This window comes from Ursus arctos, unplaced genomic scaffold, assembly GCF_023065955.2.
Source record: "Ursus arctos isolate Adak ecotype North America unplaced genomic scaffold, UrsArc2.0 scaffold_9, whole genome shotgun sequence".
NCBI lineage: Eukaryota > Metazoa > Chordata > Mammalia > Carnivora > Ursidae > Ursus > Ursus arctos.
The window spans coordinates 40,314,332-40,334,872 of NW_026623111.1; the positions used below are offsets into that span (position 1 = coordinate 40,314,332).

At 38.0% G+C, this 20,541-nt stretch overlaps 1 protein-coding gene across 3 annotated transcripts in view; it reads right to left on the reverse strand.

Moving 5' to 3' along the window:
- SCFD2 (sec1 family domain containing 2) overlaps positions 1–20,541 on the reverse strand; it is a 426,762-nt gene that overhangs the window by 354,884 nt on the left and 51,337 nt on the right. The window lies entirely within an intron of this gene.

A 20,541-nucleotide genomic window follows, 5' to 3' on the forward strand; every position in this document is an offset into this window, starting at 1 on the left:
AGCCAAGTATACACATTTGTAGTAACACTTTAAAAACTGAGTATAAAAAAACAAAGATGACGTCTGTCCCTTTCTAAGGACATTTCCCTTCCACTTAAAGCCCCACTAACACCTCCCACTATCCAGTGAGCAATAGTTTGAAAATGAATGCATTTTTTACAGTTTAGTTTTAAAAGTTATATCTAATATGACAATTTAACTTTAAAGTGATACCTAATAAGGTGTATCTTTCAAGTTTGAATTTCATTTAGAATAATGGAATGATGTGTTTCAGCACTAAGTTTAATATCTGGCACACAATAATCTTTCATTAAATAGCACTGTTTTTATTACCATCTATTTTTTCTGAGTGAACTAATATCACTGCTCAACCAATTCTACTTGTTTTGCTCTGATCAAACCTGTCATCATTATAACTCAGCATCCAATATCCTAAGTTTAATTTAAATGAGCTGATAAACTACGCCGAGTGCTCCTCTCAGTGGCTGCAACACAGATCAAAGCGAGGCACCAGCTCTCAATGACTTAGAGTCTGAAAGAAGAGGCTGAAAAATTACCCCCCCAAAAATGTGATAAGAGGCAGATCCATGTTGCATAGATTTTTCCGGTAGCACAGAGCAAGGGCTCTAATCCTGGCTAGGAGGACAGGGACTCAAAGAATGATTTCCACTGGAAATGATGAGCAAGTACAGAGATATGTAAGCTCTGAAAGCAGCCCCAGCAAGAAGTTGTAACTCAGTCTGGGAAAGAAAGTGGTAAAGTCTTCAAGGAGGATATAAAATCTTCATCACAAAACAAGAAAACAAGAGGGAGAAGGACATTTCAGACATTTCGTTTCAGTACAAAGTCCCATGTACATGGCACTGAAGAGTACTGTTTTGTTCCATGCTGGGATGCAAGGGAGGGGCAGCAGACGTAAGGGTAACGCGGGAGGAAGGAGCTCCTCTACGTAGGGCCCTGTGCTCCCTGCCAAGGCTTTTCATTCTGTAGGTTACAGGAAGCCAAGGAGTATGCAATGGATTTCACATTCTGAAAAGAGCAGCATAGCTTAGCAGTAATGAAAATGGTCTTTTTCATCATTCAAAACTAGGTCTATGTCCTATGAGGCTGTGGGAAAGCTACATAATGTCTCCCAAACTCTGAAGGCCGTAGAGAACCACTAAAGTATTCTGAGCAGGGGAGGTATGTACTATACTCCCAGGGTCCCCAATTTATGGTCCACGATTGTTCCCTACCTTTTGTTCTCCGAAGCACCTCTCCCGAAACTGAATGGATTTATCACATATTCTCAACTCGACACACAACTTCTAGAGTAGAACTTCGTTGTCCTCCTCTTTTCTATGACAGTATGCATTTTGCTAATACAAAGGGTCTCCAAAATCACAGTAGGTTATGTAATACTGTGCCCCATCGGATTAGTGTAGTGGTTAAAATGTGGGCTTTGGGGTCCGATAAAATCTGGGTTCAAACTCTGACTGACCATTCTCCCCTTCACCCCTAACAACTATACAGTCTCTCTGATCTTCCTCAGGCACTCCAAGCACAGGGACCTCTTCTCCTCCTTTGCCAGGAATGCTTTTTCTCTACAAATATCCCTCTCTCTCTTCCAGTGTCTGCTGAAAGGTCGCCTTATCAGAGAGGTCTCCCCTACTATCCCATATAAAGAAGCAACAACAGTCTACCTTACCCTGGCACTCCTCCCCCTTCCTGGCTCTTATTGTTCTACATAATCTTTATTACCACCTGACTGAGTATGCTTCCACGTTTATCTGCTTGTTTTCTATCTCCCTCCTAGAAGGTAAAGTCCTTCTAGGAAAGTAGGGGTTTGGTTTACTCATTGCTAAGTCCCCACTCCCTAGAACAGTGCCAGGCCCCAAGGTAGGTATACTCAATAAATACTGAGTAAGTGAATGAATAATGCTTGCTAGTTGTATAACCTTGCACATGTAACTAACTCTGCTTTCCTCCATTTTCTCATCTGCGAGAGGGTGAGATATGATGACACACAGAAAGCACTTTCCTGATTCACAATAAATGTAAGTAGATGCATTTGTCGTGATGGTTGTGACTACTGCTATGATATCGTCAATGTGTTCAAGGGTTTATAATATATTCAGGTACTTCACTTAATGACACTGAGTATTTTTTTCATACGATCCTGATTTGTTCATCTGTAATAAGTCACCTGGGGCTTGTACTCTCTGGCTCCTTTCTATTGAAACATTTTACAAGAAATACATAAGGTTTCCAGGGTCTCTACACCAATGCAGAGTCAGATCATGTTTCCTTGAAAACTGTTTTGCTGATATAAACAATTCTGATTGTCTAGACATGTATGACAGTTTCTAATGTTTCTTCCTGAACAAAACAGTTTCCTAAACACACCAAACTGACCCCCACATCATACACGGTCATTTTAAGTTTACCAAGTTAACATGCATGAGCTAATTCTGGCTCTCTGAATGACTGGCACTAAAGAAGAGCAAACTGTACTTACTGGCAGCTCTGCTGTGTCCTACACCCACTTCTTCTCCAAGTCACTCTATTACCACTGGGTGGTAGTTTACACACTTAATCCTGTATCAGCATCTGGGTTGAGTGTGGGAATTAATCACCGCCTTTCTCTAATATGCTCATAAAAATTGACCCCATAGTCATTTCACACGATTGAAGTTTCATATGAAATCAATTCCTGATGTCAAATTTTATAAGTCAAGAGAAGTTCATTAAAATCCACACTATAATCATAAGTGTATTTTGTGCAATTCCTTATCCTTTCCAACTATGAAAATACTCTATTTTCCTAATGATGGAATAAGCAATACACAGAGTGCTATCACAACAGGGACAGTGTAATAGACTAGTGGTAGGCACTACTGCAGAGGCATGTGTTCTGGAACCAAACATTAAAGGGTCTGGTTCTGCTACTTAGCCCAGGAGAGTTATTTAACCTCTCTGTACACGTTTCCTCCTCTGTTAACTTGGGGATGGTAATACTACCTAGTCAGCAGATTATTATGAGAATTGAAGGTGTTAATATATCTAGAGTACCTAGAACAATGCCTGGCACATACTAAGTATTCAATTGAAATAACAGTAGCAGCAGCAGTGGTAGTAATAAGAAAGAATCAAAGGTCAGAATTTTCTCATAAGATACAGAGGAAAGCCTGTTTTAGAAGTACATTAGTCTTTTCCATCTATTTGCGAACATGTATGGATAAACACTGCCAGTAGCTTCATTTTCTAATACGAAAAGGTCAATAACAGATAATACAGAACTCATGATACACACTGAAATACTGAAAACTCCAACTCAAGCAAACCTCCTGCATATGACATGCTAGTGTAAAGAATTTTCATTTTCAGGAATAAAATAAGAAACTTTTTTATAGATTACCTCAAGACTTACAGCTATAGGAAGGAAAAATTTTTAAAACAAATAATCCAGTTAAAAAATAGGTGGAAACAGGAATAGATGTTTTTCCAAAGAAGATATATGGATAGCCAACGGACACGTGAAAAGAGGACCAACATCACTCATCATCAGGGAAATACAAATCAAAACTATGATGAGATACCACCTTATACCTGTCAGAACGGCTAAAATTAAGGAGGGTTTTTAAGCAATGACTTCTGTGCCAGCTTCTTGCCTCATTAATTATATTGAAATTCTGCAAACTGCACATAACAGGATATTTTAAAACTAGAATTGTTACTTTTATGAGGAGTTCAGATTCCATAAATATTTCCAGAATGACTTACAAAGTGGATGTATGACTTTTGGGGTAGAAGTGAACATTAGAGGTGGTAGTAAATTAATCATCTTTACATCTTCAGCAGGAAACTAACTCACCTAACACAAACACATGAAAATCTATTTTTAGTTTTTGAAGGCATCTAAAGAACATTTTATAGCAGCATTGTCCACAATAGCTAAATCGTGGAAAGAGCCAAGATGCCCTTCACAGATGACTGGATTAAGAAGATGTGGTCCATATATACAATGGAATATTACTCAGCTATCAGAAAGAATGAGTTCTCAACATTTGCTGCAATGTGGACGGCACTGGAGGAGATAATGCTAAGTGAAATAAGTCAAGCAGAGAAAGACAATTATCATATGGTCTCTCCCATCTATGGAACATAAGAAGTAGGAAGATCGGTAGGAGAAGAAAGGGGGGTAATCACAAGGGGGAATGAAGCATGAGAGACTATGGACTCTGAGAAACAAACTGAGGGCTTCAGAGGGGAGGGGGGGTGGGGAAATGGGATAGGCTGGTGATGGGTAGTAAGGAGGGCACGTATTGCATGGTGCACTGGGTGTTATACGCAACTAATGAATCATCGAACTTTACATCAAAAAAATAAAATTAAATTAAATTTTAAAAAAAGAATCTAACTATGTAAATGGAAAGATGAAATAAATGTGTGATTGCCCAGGAAAAAAAAATAAATAAAAAAATTTAAAAAGTAATAATAATATGCCTGAGAAAAACACTACAGCTTCAAACAAATCAAACTGCTATTAGATCCTAGTCCTACCTAATCTAAACCCTTTGTTCTCGACTATAAACCTACCTCATCTTGCTTAGTCTTTTGTCTTAAAGTCAGGAACAGCTGGGCAACATCGTTTTAATAATCAGACCCACCCCGAAACAGCTTGTTTATTTCATGACTAACTTAAAACAGATTTTTGAAAGGTAAATAAAATTTAATATTTAAAAATACTTTGAAACACCACCACTATCTTCTTCTTTGGAGGCATTTAGGAATTTACAAAACAACTTCTTAGGTCTCATTTGATCCTCACGTCATGAGCTAAGCCATGATCACTGCCCCAATTTAAAGAGCTTCAGAGAAGCCAAGTGACCTACTTAAGTACACTCAACCTGTAAGTGGCAAAACCAGGACTCACCCCCAGACAACTGGCTTCTGAGCCTGTCATCTTTCTACTAAACCTTTCCATGTCCATATTATGCAAAATATCAAAGAGAATCGATTGCATAGAATGTCAGTAATTTTAAAGTCTTCATGTTGGTTTTCTTTATTAATCCTTAATATATCCTCTATTCTCCTTTTAAGTTTATGTATGGGCCTCACATAAGATAGAATGGAATAGAGTGAAGAGTGAAGTAGATCCATATTACCTCATGAAGCACGAAAAGCTTGCTCTCGGGATTTGGCACTTTTTGTTTTAAGCAGTATCCTAGGAGGAAGAGGAAGACGGAGGAGGAGTAGGGGACCCTAGTTTCGTCTGGTCCCTGAATTCTGATAGAGAGCTATCAAATCATTCTGAATACCTGTGAACTCAACCACAGATCTAAGAAAAGAACTTCTGCAATTCTACAAATAGAAAAGCGACCCCTTTTGGCAAGGTAGGAGGTGTGGAGAAGTGAACCCAAGGTGATATTTCAGAAGGTAAACCAGGGCAGGAAGAAGCCTCCCTAAGCGGCTACCCAAAGTGATATAACAGCGGAGCGCAAAATCAGAACTCCCAGAAATCTGCTCTGGTGAGGGACGTCCTTGCCTGAAAGACACTCAGGTGGTGAAGGGGGGCAGAATTCTAGGTGGGACAGTGTAGTCTCAGGATCCCCGGGGTTACAGAAAGAACAGGATTGCCTGAGTACAGCAGAGTTCGCAGGCACCAGAGCAGGGAAGCTGGCTGCAATCAGCGAGCCCAGGAGTGGACTCTCAGCTCGGTGTTGCCATAAACAGGCCGGCTACCACTCTCCAAGCAGGGGCCCAGCAAGCAGCAGAACCAAGGTGAGACCTTCCTTCCTAGCCCCCGGGAGGAGTGGCATGGGTGTATGCCAGCGCAGGAGGCTGCAAAGTTTGCAGACTGCAAACAGGGTTAGGTGCCTGAGATAAAAACGCCTGGTCACTGGCTGGGTGAACACAGTGCAGAGGGAAACCAGGGAAACAGGAGTGACTGACTGCTTTTCCCTAAAGGTACACTGAGGATTGGGGCCGTGATCTTTCAGCTCTGGGGCTGGAGATTGGGGATGCAGCCATTTTTATTTTTATCCTCTAAAGCAGCATAGAAAGCCTTCAGGGAACAAAAGCCACATAGAGCAATCTGGAGCTGCTTACTTAGCCTGACCCCCTGGCAAGGGCTGTGCAATTCTGCCTGGGGCAAAGAAACCTGAGATTCAGCACAACAGGCCCCTGCCCCAGAAGAACAGCTGGAACATCTGGCTAAGACCAAGTTTACCGATCAATGAGAACACAAAACTCCAGCACTAGGGGAAAATAGAATATAGAATTTGGGTTTTTTTTTTAATGATTCATTAGTTTTTCAATTTTTTTCTTTTTCCTTTTCAACAAATTTCTTATTTTACCAACCTTTTTTTTAACTCTTTCATTTTTAAAATTACATTCTATTCTTTCATTGTATTTAACTTTATTTTTGTATAGGCATAAGCTTTTCTTTCTTTATAATTTTGGGATGTAGTTTCCTCTAACAAACAGGACAAAATACACCCAGAATCAAGTGTATTGCTTTTATATATATATATATACATATATATATATATATATACATATATATATATATATATACATACATATATATACACACATATATATATATACATACATATATATATACACATATATATACATACATATATATATACATGCTCTTATATATATATAATATATATATTGCTCTTATATATACTTATATATGTATACATATATACATATAAGTTTGTATTGCTCTTATATATATATACTCATATACTTATATATATGTATATATATGTATACATACATAAGTATACATATGTATACATACATAAGTGTGTATGTATATATGTATATATATATGTGTGTATATATATATACACACACATATATATATATATATACACACTTACATATACATACATAAGTTTTTCTTTCTTTACAATTTTGGGATCTAATTTTCTAACAAACAGACCAAAATACACCCCAGATCTAGTATATTGCTTTGTTCTGTGCACCTGTCAGATCATATTCTTTCCTTTTTTTTTTTTTTTTTTCTCCTCGGTTTCTGGTCTCTTCTGATTTGTTTAGTGCATAATTCTGTGGGGTCATTGTTGCTATTTTAGTATTTTCTTCTCTCGTTCATCTATTCTTCCCTGGACAGAATGATAAGATGGAAAAACTCCCCTCAAAAAAGAGAACAAGAGGAAGTACTGACTGGCAGACACCTAATCAGTATGAATATAAGATGATGGAACTAGAGTTCAGATTAATGATTATAAATATACTAGTTGGGTTTGAAAAAGCATAGAAGATACTACAGAATCCCTTTCTTGAGAAATAAAAGAACTAAAATCTAATCAGGTCAAAATCAAAAAAGCTATTAATGAGATGCAATAAAAATGGAGGCTCTAACTGCAGGGTAAATGAGGCAGAAGAGAGAATTAGTGATATAGAAGACAAAATGATGGAGAATAAAGAAGCTGAGAAAAAGAGAGATAACTAGTGGATCACAAGGGTAGAATTTGAGAGATAAGTGATACCATAAAGTGAAACAATATTAGAGTAATTGAGGTCCCAGAAGAAGAGGAAAGAGTGAGTTGGGGGGGGGGTATATTGGAGCAAATTATAGCTAACAACTTGCTTAATCTGGGGGAAGGAAACAGGCATTAAAGTCTAGGGGGCACAGAGAACGCCCCTCAAAATCAATAAAAATTTAAAAAATCAATAAAAATAGGTCGAACACTTCTACATGTAATAGTGGAGTTTGCAAATTTCACAGACAAAGAGCAAATCCTGAAAGCAGCTCAGGACAAGAGGTCCTTAACCTACAAGGGTAGAAACATAAGACTGGCAGCACACCTATCCACAGAGACCTAGCAGGCCAGAAAAGACCTGCATGATACATTCAGGGTGCTAAATGAGAAAAATATGCAGCCAAGAATACTTTACCCAAGAAGGCTGTCATTCAGGATAGAAGGAGATATAATGACCTTCCAGGACAAATGGAAACTACAAGAATTTTGCTCACTAAAGCAGCCCTGCAAGAAATATTAAAGGGGATGCTTTAAGCGAAGAGAGAGCCCAAAGGTAACACAGACCAGAAAGGAACAGAGACAATATACAAAAACAGTGACTAATGATACTAAATTCGTATCTTTCAATAGTTACTCTGAATGTAAATGGGATAAATGCCCCAATCAAAAGACACAGAGTATCAGATTGGATAAAAAAGCAAGACCCATCAATATGCTGTCAGCAAGAGATTCATTTTAGACCCAAAGACACCTCCAGATTGAAAGGGAGGGGGTGGAAAACCATTTATCATGCTAATGGACATCAAAAGAAAGCTGGGGTAGCAATCCTTATATTAGATACATTAGATTATAAACAAAAAACTGTGATAAGAGATGAGGGAGGACACTATATCATAATTAAAGGTTCTATCCAACAAGAAGATTTAACAATTGTAAATATGTATGCCCTTGACATGTAATCAGCTGATTATATAAACTAATTAATAACAAAACTAAAAAACATATTGATAACAACACAAAAATAATAGGGGACTTTCACACCCCACTCACAGCAATGGACAGATCATCTAAGTAGAAGATCACAAAGAAACAAGGGCTTTGAATGACACACTGACCAGATGGACTTTACAGATATATTCAGAGCATTCCATCTTAAAGCAACAGAACACACATTCTTCTCAAATGCACATGGAACATTCTCCAGAACAAATCACATACTGGGTCAGAAATCAGGTCTCAACCAGTACCAAAAGATTAGGATCACTCGCTACATATTTTCAGACCACAGTGCTTTGAAACTTGAACTCAATCACAAGAGGAAATTTGGAAAGAACTCACAACTTGAACTCAATCACAAGAGGAAATTTGGAAAGAACCTTCCCTGGAGGTTAAAGAGCTTCCTACTAAAGAATGAATGGGTCAACCAGGAAATAAAAGAAGAATTTAAAAAATTCATGGAAACAAATGAAAATGAAAACACAACTGTTCAAACCCTTTGGGAGGCAGCAAAGGTGGTCCTAAGAAGGAAGTATATAGCAATACAAGTCTTTTTCAAGAAACAAGAAAGGTTTCAAATACACAACCTAACTTTACACCTTAAGGAGCTGGAGAAAGAACAGCCAATAAAGCCTAATTGCAGCAGAAAAGAGTATTAGTAAAGATTAGAGCAGAAATCAATGAAATAGAAACCAAAAGAACACAACAAATCAATGAAACTAGGAGCTGGCTCTTTGAAAGAATTAATAATAAGATCCATAAACCCCAGGTCAGACATATCAAAAAGAAAAGACAAAGGACCCAAATAAATAAAATCATGAATGAAAGAGGAGAGATCACAACCAACACCAGAGAAACACAATTATAAGAACATATTATGAGCAACTACATGCCAAGAAATTAGGCAATCATTAAGAAATGGGTGCATTCCTAGAAATGTAAAAGCTACTAAAACTAAAACAGGAAGAAACAAAACCTGAACAGACCCATAACCAGCAAGGACATTAAAGCACTAATCAAAAACCTCTCAACAAAGAAGAGTCCAAGGCAGATGGCTTCCCAGGGGAATTCTACCAAACATTTAAAGAACTGATACCTAGTTCTCTGAAGCTGTTTCAAAAAATAGAAATGGAAGGAAAACTTTCCAACTCTTCCTATGAGGCCACCATTACCTTGGTCTCAAAACCAGACAAAGACCCCACCAAAAAGGAGAATTATAGACCAATATCCATGACGAACATGGATGCCAAAATTCTCACCAAGATACTAGCCAATAGGATCCAACAGTACATTAAAGGATTATTCACCACAACCAAGTGGGATTTATTCCTGGGCTGCAAGGGTGGTTCAACATCCACAAATCAATAAACATGATACACCACATTATTAAAAGAAAGGACAAGAACCATATGATCCTCTCAATAGATATAGAAAAAGCATCTGAAAAGTACAGCATCCTTTCTTGATTAAAACTCTTTACAGGGGCGCCTGGGTGGCACAGCGGTTAAGCGTCTGCCTTCGGCTCAGGGCGTGATCCCAGCATTGTGGGATCGAGCCCCACATCAGGCTCTTCCGCTAGGAGCCTGCTTCTTCCTCTCCCACTCCCCCTGCTTGTGTTCCCTCTCTTGCTGGCTGTCTCTATCTCTGTCAAATAAATAAATAAAATCTTAAAAAAAAACCAAAAACTCTTTACAGTGTAGGGATGGAGGGAACATACCCCAATATCATAAAAGCCATATATGAAAAGCCCACAGTGAATATCAATGTCAATGGGGAGAAACTGAGAGCTTTTCCCTGAAGGTCAGGAACATGGCACGGACATCCACTATCACCAGGGCTGTTCAACATAGGAAGTCCTAGCCTCAGCAATCAGACAACAAAAAAAGAAATAAAAGGCATCTGAATCAGCAAAGGAGAAGTCAAACTCTCACTCTCTGTAGATGACATGATACTCTATGTAGAAAACCCAAAAGACCCCACCCCAAAATTGCTAGAACTCATACAGGAATTCAGCAAAGTGGCAGGATATACAATCAATGCACAGAAATCAGTTGCATTTTATACACTAACAGTGAGACAGAAGAAAGAGAAATTAAGGAGTTGATGCCATTTACAAATGCACCAAAAACCATAATATACCTAGGAATATACCTAACCAAAGAAGTAAAGGATCTCTCCTCTGAAAACTATAGAACACTCATGAAAAAAACTGAGGAAGACACAAAGAAATGGAAAACATTCTATGCTCATGAATTGGAAGAACAAATATTGTTAAAATGTCTGTGCTACCTAGAGCAATCTATACAGTCAATGCAATCTCTATCAAAATACCATCAACTTTTTTTAGAGAGCTGGAACAAATAATCCTAAAATTTGTATGGAACCAGAAAAGACCCTGAATAGCCAAAGGACCGTTGAAAAAGAAAACCAAAGCAGGTGGCATCACAATTGCAGATTTCAAGCTCTATTACAAAGCTGTAATCATCAAGACAGTATGGTATTGGCACAAAAACAGACACATAGATCAATAGAACAGAATAGAGAACCCAGAAATGGACTCTCAACTCTATGGTCAACTAATCTTCGACAAAGTAGGAAAGAATATCCAATGGAAAAAAGACAGTCTCTTCAACAAATGGTGTTGGCGAAATTGGACAGCCGCATGAAAAGAATGAAACTAGGCCATTTCCTTACACCATACACAAAAGTAGATTCAAAATGAATGAAAGACCTAAATGTGAGACAGGAAGCTATCAAAATCCTAGAGAAAAAGGCAGACAGCAACCTCTTCGACATTGGCCACAGCAACTTCTTGCCAGACATATCTCTACAGGCAAGGGGAACAAAGGCAAAAATGAACTATTAGGACTTCATCAAGATAAAAAGTTTTTGCACAGCAATGGAAACAGTCAATAAAACCAAAAGACAAGCAATAGAATGAGAGAAGATATTTGCAAATGACATATTAGATAAAGGGCTAGTATCCAAAATCTATAATGAATTTATTAAACTCAATACCCAAAGAACAAATAATCCAATCAAGAAATGGGCAGAAGACATGAACAGATATTTCTCCAAAGAAGATATACAAATGGCCAACAGACACATGAAAAAATGCTCAATGTCACTCAGCATTAGGGAAATACAAATTAAAACCACAATGAGATACCACCTCACACTGGTCAGAATGGCTAAAACTGACCACTCAGGAAACGACAGATGCTGTTGAGGATGTGGAGAAAGGGGAACCCTCTTACACTGTTGGTAGGAATGCAAACAGATGCCGCCACTCTGGAAAACAGTATGGAGGTTCCTCAAAAGGTTGAAAATACAACTACCCTATCATCCAGCAATTGTACTACTGGGTATTTACCCCAAAGATACAAATGTATTGATTCAAAGGGGCACATGCACCCCAATGTTCATAGCAGGAATGTCCACAATAGCCAAAATATGGGAAGAGCCCAGCTGTCCTTCAACAGATGAATGGATAAAGAAGATGTGGTATATATAGACCATGGAATACTACTCAGCCACCAAAGAAAATGAAATCTTGGAGGTGCCTGGGTGGCTCAGTCGGTTAAGTAGCTGCCTTCAGCTCAGGTCATGATCCCAAGGTCCTAGGAGCGAGCCCCGCATGCAGCTCCCTGCTCAGAGGAGAGGCTGCTTCTGCCTCTCCCCCTGCTCGTGCTCTCTCTTTCTGTCTTAAATAAATTAATAAAATCTTTTTTAAAAAATGAAATATTGCCATTTGCAACGACGTGAATGGAACTAGAGGGTGTTATGCTAAGCAAAATAAGTCAATTAGAGAAAGACAAGGATGCTGATGTGTGCGCTTTAAGAAACAGAACAAAGGATCATAGGGGAAGAAAGAAAAAAATAAAACAAGATGAAATCTGAGAGGGAGACAAACCAGAAGAGACTCTTGAGCATGGGAAACAAACTGAGAGTTGCTGGAGGGGAGAGGGGTGGGGAGATGGGGTAACTGGGTGATGGGCATTAAGGAGAGCATGTGATGTAATGAGCACGGGGTGTTATATAAGACTGATGAATCACACCTCTACTTCTGAAACTGGTTATACATTATATGCTAATTGAAGTTAAATAAAAAGAAATAAATTTTAAAAAAAGACTGATGAATCACTGAACTCTACCTCTGAAACTAATAATACACTATATGTTAATTAACTCAATTTAAATTTTAAAAATTGAAAAAAAAAAAACAATATCCTATTATTCCCCTTGCAGGTCACCTATAGCAATTGAGAGTCACTTTGCTACACAATTGCAGTGATTTTCCAATTTTATTCAGCTTTCTTTAAACGTTTCCCTCCATGACTTTGTTGAATTTTAAATCATTCTGCATAAATATCATTTATATAACTGAAAAGGCAAAAAACCAAAGTCTAAATTGCGCTGAGGTATTACTGTTATCTAGCTCTTATCTGCTGTTCATTAAATCCTTGAGAAAGAAAGAAGGAGAAATGGCCTCTAGCTATTTGACCACTGATAAAAACTGAGACAAAAGGTAGCCACTTGCCTAACATCCATTGTTAATAAGAAAGGAGGCAAGGTTTAGAGCTTACAGCCACTACTCAAAAGGCTATGGGTTGCTTCTGTGACCTTGGGTGATTCAATTAATCTTTCTTATTATTTTCATTTGTTGAGAACTCACTATGTCATAGGCAATATGACTATATTATCTCATTGAATAACAACTCTCCAGGATAAGTATCATTGCCTCATTTCGTAAGTAAGAAAGCTGATTCTTAGAGATGAAATAACTTGCCCAAATCACATAGTCAATAAGTGAAGATTTGAACCCAGGTCCCTATGAACTTCAGAATCCATTTACTAACCATGCACGATTTTTATACACCGTTCTGTAAAATAAAAGGCTTGAACTAGAATGCTAATTTCTAAGATTCCTTGGATTTCTAACAAGCTAATATTTATATGGTTTCCATTATGCCCTGGGGCTCCAAGTTCACAGATACCAATTTGTTTAAAGTTTTATTTATTTATTTGAGAGAGATTGAGAGAGAGAGAGAGAGAGTGAGCAGGGGAAGGGGCAGAAAGAGAGAGAATCCTCAAGCAGACTCCCCACTGAGTGTGGAGCCCCATTTGGGGCTCTATCCCAGGACCCTGAGATTGTGACCTGAGACAAAATCCAGCATTGTCTATTTAACTGACTAAGCCACCCAAGCACCCCCACTAGTATCAATTTGATTAACTTTGTGACACTCAATAAAAGATAGGTGAATGTCCCATGCTGTTATTTCTTTTCTTAAAACCTTTTTCTTTCTCCCAAATCCAGTGATAGTAATAAAAAGTTAACAAAAGAACATTCCCAACAGCTTGTAGAATTTATTAAACAATCTCTACCCTTTTCTCTATTTTTAAAGTCAAGTTTTCCAATGAGATAATTTTATTTCATTGTAGCTACTAGAAAACAATTTCAATAGATTCCTTGAAATATACAATATAAGGGAAGACATTTGTCCTATGAAAAGATCCACTTTATTATCATGAAATTTAGTTTCAATATTGTCAGTAACTACATAAAATGTCAAATACATTCAAAATGTATGCTCTTTTTTGATAAACTGATTATCTTGTATCTTCTATTATCTTAAATATTGAACTATTTGTCAAGTTTGAAGAAGACTACAAGCCAACAATATACACATAATAATAACCTGCTAGAATTACCTTTTCTAAGTGTCAGGAGACTTCTGTACATGAAGATATGTTCCTTTCAGTTAATTCCTGGCTCTTTATTCACCAGAATTACTCAACTGTAAATGAAATCTTAGAAGCTGCCTTGGTTTGGCATGTATAAAATGTCAAATGCAGTCTGCTAGAACCTAACAGGAAATATTCATCACCAGATAAAATATAAAGAGGACAGCATTAATTTTTAAGAGATGGCTGAATGTTGAATCATGGTGCTACTTCAATCAAGGGGAAGGCGTGCAATTAGGAGACTAACGGTGAAATGTGAATGTACACCATTATCTTGTGACTAAACTCAGAGAAATGGCTTCTTCGTGGCATGCATGGAAGTTATGTTCACTCGCAGGATTTGCAGTGATAGTCACAGTATTCCAACAGAAATACAATGATAACAGCTACAACAACCACAAAGCATTATCAACTAAATTTAAACATAGAGCAATCTGAGTCATAGTTCTCCACAGCAGGGAATAATGGCTTCCATCAGTGGTGAGCTTAATGAGCTCTGAAGGTAGGTTTGTTCATTAAATTATTCCCAGAGCTTTCAACAGTCATCTTTCCTCTTGACTACTTTTTTAAACAATTACCTCACATTTAACAAAATTATCTGTTAACATTCATCTCAACAGGAGAAAAAACAGTAAAACACAGAAAGATGTATGAGGTAGACCCTTGGCACCAGAAAGCAGTCCTTCACCCATTCTTTCTTTCAGAATAGAAGCCCTTCCTGTGGGCCAACCTCAGCTGCAAGCGGGCCTCCAGGGCCCTGCCCTTCTGGAGCTAACATTCTAGCTGGATCTGAGCATGCTCCTGCAGGGGTGACAAAGTAGAGAACAGGAGCTCTGGGAGAGTACAGCACCTAACCTGGTCTGGATGTGGAGGTGGCAGTCAGAGGGTGGCTGAGGATGTGATAGCGAACCCCAAAAGAGGAGTAGGGGTTAAAGACTGGAGCCAGAGCAGTCCCAGAAGGAGCAACAGTATGGTCAGGAGTCCTAAGAAGAGAATTTGAGAACTTTTCAAGGACATGAGACATATGAATGGAGCATAAAGATCTAATCTGCCACTGTCCTCTGCTTATGTCAAATCTTACCCAAGGCCTGGTAGCCCACATTTGGATTGTAGACTTTCTTCCAAGGGCAACTGAAGGGAACTCAGCAACAGACTGACCTGATCATATCTGCATTAAAAAGATCACTCACTGTAGAGAATGGATCTGAGTTTTGGATGAGAGGCTATTACACAGTTCAAGCAAGAACTGAGGATGGCTTGAACTAGAGGGATTTCCTAGAACTATCAGATCATATCATTCCCCTTCTCAAAACCTTTTCCACGCTTCCCACCACCATTACACTAAAATCCAAGTTCCTTATTTATGTACAACTTCATCTCTTACTGTCTCAGCTTCACCCATGAGGCTTTAGTCACACTGGCCTGATTTCAGCCCCTTGAATGGGTCAAAATGTATTCCCAACTCAGGCCTTTGTATTTGCTATTCCTTTGCCTACAACCTTCTTCTTCCAGATGCTTACTAATAAGGTCTCATTCATTAAAAACAGACATTTATTAAACACCTACCAAATGCTAGTTCTGTTCTAGGTACCACTCAAGCGTCCTCTTCTTGACCACTCTGGCTAATGTACCACTTTTTTTTTTAAGATTTTATTTTTAAGTAATCTCCACACCCAACATGGGGCTCAAACTCACAACTCCAAGATCAAGAGTTGCCTGCTCCACCGACTGACCCAGCCAGGTACCCTGCTAATGTGGCACTTCTTATTCCAAATCCCACTTGCCCCCATTTATTTTATTTATAACAGTTGTCACCAACTCAATTATGTGTTATTAAAGAGAATTTGTTTTCATGAATTGGAAGAGGTCACAGGGTATTAAGAACAAAAGCATTCTGGCTTTATCAGAATGTCAGCATCCTGGGCCCATGGGTGGCAGTGCACTCAGACCACCAACACCTCACGGGCCATAGACTGTGCCAGGCACTAGAGGTGCAATAGTGTGCAAGGGTGAACAAGTCAGGCACAGACCTTCTCTTAGCAAGCTTCCTAAGTCTGACTGGAGAAGTAGACATTAAACTAGTAATTTTAAGATGATACACTATGAGCTGATATAGGAAATAAAAGTACTATCGTTGGAAGCAAAGATAAAAATGAGGGTGGGTAAAAGAAAGAGCAACATGTGGAATAACCAAAAGGTGGGCCAGCATTAGTCTGAAGATCTGAAAGAAGTCTAGTGTAGCTGCAGCCAAGAGTGTGAGCATATAGGAAGGGAAGGGAAGGAAGGAACAGGAAAAGATAGAAAAGATGAAGGCTGAAAAATTCGCAGGGAGCAGATCTAAGAAGGCTTTCTAAAACAAATGAAAAGCGGTAATCTTTACCCAAAGGGCAATGGAGAGCCATTAAAGAATTTTTACCAGGGGAGGGTTAGAAGCAGATGTACTATTACTTACATGGCTGAATAAGAACATACATATGGTGCCAGTCATAAAAACAATCCCCCACTTGACTCTAAACCATAAGGCTTTCAGAGTGTGATGATAAAATACAATTTTAATGGAAATATAATTCTTCCATTTCTTCTTATTAGAGGTTCTTACATTGGGTTTCATTCTTTTTTTTTTTAACAAGTGTGAGTTCCTACTATGCACAAGCCCTATTCTTGTGTAACAGGATAGAGCAGTGAACAAAACAGACATAAAGCCACTGTCCTCATGTAATTCCTGTTCTGGACTTTATTTTCTGAACACAGCACATGGAAATCATAAAGGAAAAGGAATTCGAATCAAAGGTTTCTTAGAAATCACCCAGTATGCTTCACTTTTACAGAGAAGGAAACTGTGACTGTGAGACATTAAGTACCTTGTTCAAGGTCAGGAGGTTTTGGTGGAAAAGCAGCTATGCCACAATAGTGACTAGAAAATAAAAACTGCACAGAAGGTGCTCAAGGACACCAAAAAAAAAAAAAAATCCCATCAACAGAAAGAGTTTCTTGTGGTTTAACAACTGAAAGGAGGAGTTCATTTTAATGAATCTTTGTATCTGCTGTTACATTTGTTAAATAATATTCTCATAACTACCAAACACATTATTGAAAAAGATAAGATTACTTCAAAAATGTTTAACTCAAATCTCACCTTGGAGTACATTTGGGGGAAGAAGCAGAATAGAATGGAAAGAACATGAACCCTGATGCAGCTCGCACTTGGAGCAAGTCCCTGGTATTTACCCCTCAAGTCTCACTGATACCATGTTCTTATACTACAGAAAACTGATTTTCATTATTTGCTCAACAAGAATTAAAGTACCATACAAATTTGGTTTTTATTGTTCTGAAGAAAAAGCTGTCATTTTAAAAGCATGAATAAAAGTATTGTCTCTTATAAACTTTTCATTAACATAATAATCTTGTTGTGACTTATATACTTTTGGTTTGGTATTCAAAAACAACAAATATCCTAAAAAAATGCAAGCTCCTTCTGTATCAATCCACAGCTAACAGAAAATCTATCTGTGTGTTTGTTTCCAGACTATGAATGTACTGGAAAATTTTTAACAGTGTTATCACAACCACGTGTTTAGGAAACTAAATAAAATCCAGGATAAAATGTTCTTTAATTCCATGATGAACAATTGCACACAAGCTTTATAATGTTCAGAATAATAAAAGAACAATCTCCAACTGATACATAATCAAAGTTTCATCTCTTTCCAAGGAATACTCTAGTTCATCATTTTGTCCTTCATTGTGATGCTGTCATTCAGCACTTCAATAGGCACATATGAAACCTCTTGAAAAATGGACCAGAACTGATGGGGACTAAAAAGCGCACTTGTCATGATGAGCACCAGGTGATTAAAATAAAAATTTTTTAAAAACCCCGCAAAATTGGAAAACAGTATTTTTTAAAAACTGGGTATTTTTTTTAAAAGATTTTATTTATTTAAGAGAGAGAGAGAACAAGCACTGGGGAGGGACAGAAGGTGGGGAGAGACAGACAGAGAGAGAGAAGCAGACTACCTGCTGAGCCACCCAGGCGCCCTGGAAAACAGTATTTAAACATCAATGTCAAAAATAAATAAATAGGGGCACCTAGGTGGCTCAACTGGTTAAGCGTCTGCCTTTGGCTAAGGTCATGATCCCAGGGTCCTGGGATCGAGTCCCACATCAGGCTCCGTGCTCCTCAGGGAGCCTGCTTCTCTCTCTCCCTCTGCCCCTCCCCATGCTCGTTCTCTCTCACTCTTTTCCTCTCTCTCTCTCTCAAATAAATAAATAAATAAATAAAATATTTAAAATAAATACGTAAGTAAAGGTCATAACAGAAGTGGGCAAGGGGAGGAATGGACCAGAACATATAAACTGTTTAACCATCATATAAAATATGTGGGGGTAATTGAACTTCATCTCAATGCAGATAAACATTTTTTATTAATATCTATATCAGCTCACTGATGATAATACCATAATTAACACAAACTTATTCAAAATTTCTTCATAGCGAACAAGAAAGCACAGGAAAGACTTTTTCAAATGGATTCCTAATACATAAACAGTTTAACTCAACATGAGGATTTTATTTATTTATTTTTATTTTTTTTAATCATTTTTTAAAGATTCGATTGATTGCTTTAAGGGAGAGAGAGAGTGTGAGAGAAAGAGAGCAAGCAGGGAGAAGGGCAAAGGGAGAGGGAGAGAGAATCTCAAGCAGACTCTGCACTGAGTGCGGAGCCCCATGCAGGGTTTGATGCCACCATCCTGAGATCATGACCTGAGCTGAAATTAAAAAGTCGGATGCTTTACCAACTGAGCCACCCAGGCACCCCTCACTATGAGGATTTTAAATTCCTAACACAATTAGATTACTTAACAACCAAACACACATCCCCTCTATGCACATTTTTCTGACTCTGAGGATATACTTCAAGTTCCTGTAGGTTACTTCCTTGACACATTCTACAGGCCAGCACTTGGCTCCACGGGGGAACCTACCTTGGGCTGGACCACATTTGTCTGTCCGGCTTGAATTCAAACTTGGAAAGCTAAAGATTAGTTCATGTGGCAAGAAACTCTAAGATAATTAGAGTTAGTGACAGTTTTATAGACGCTCTTAGAAGCAAACTCATCTGGTCACTTTACTCCACTCCATGAAGAAGGGTCATTTCAAAATCAGCATAACCTTATATTCTATTATTATACAGTGATTCTGGAATTTATTACTCTTCACCATGAGCAACACCATTTAATCTATACATACATAGGTGTGAAGTTTCAAAGACACTAAATTGGGAAAACTTGATTTGTTAATATTATTATAGTCATATTTTATTCTTCACTGGTTTTGAGTTGTGGCTCAGGTGGAATGTGAATTTATGTAGCTTGTATTATTTACCATTTTAACTCCCATGTAATTCCCATCTCCCTTGACACCTTAGAAATACAGGACAGTGCTGAAGCGTTAATAGGGATGCAACTCTGAGGAGAGCAGGACATATACTAGTTCTTTTCATTGAAGGGGTTTAGTGGCTGCCATCTGTTTTGGGGTTGAAAAGAGGACTTATTTTAAAGTTGCATTTGCACAGCAAGCACATTATTTTTACTTATAAGGATGTGGTAGTTTCTCATAAAGCTAAATTATTTGACCTAAAGTGTTTTCAATATTGTAGGATAAATAATCTTGTGTGTGCGTGTGCTGTATGGCAAAACTAGAGGACCTCACTTGACTAATAAAGAGTAGAAGCTCTATGTTGTTTAATTTCTCTGTTCCATGAAATCCAAAAATTGGGGAACCACTTCACAAAGCTTCATACCTAAGGAACAGAGTAAAAAGGAATCTTCAGGTTTTCTTCTAGAATTGGCAGCCAAAATTACCCTGTTAGAAAAGGAGGTAGGAATTCAGGAATCTCTTCAGAATGAAGGGATTAAGAGTATAGGTGTCTGAAACACACCCCAAAAGGAACAGCCATCATGGAAATAATTCAGCCAAGAAATACTAATAGATGCTAAAGCCGTTGGGTTAATGTTTGATGAAGAAAAGCATATTTACATAATCTCAAAATGTCTCCTTTAATCAAGTGATCAAAGTTATCACCATGAGTGGACAAGGTTAAATTGTGTGTCACCTGACAGGATGCAATGAAGAGAACACATCATCACTGGTTTGATATTCTTGCCAAAAATGTATAATCTCAATCTAATCATGAGGAAACATGAGGCAGGTCTAAACTGAGGGGCATTCTACAAGATAACTGGCCTGTACCCTTCAAAAGTATTAAGGTCATGAATGTTAAGGAAAGATGGA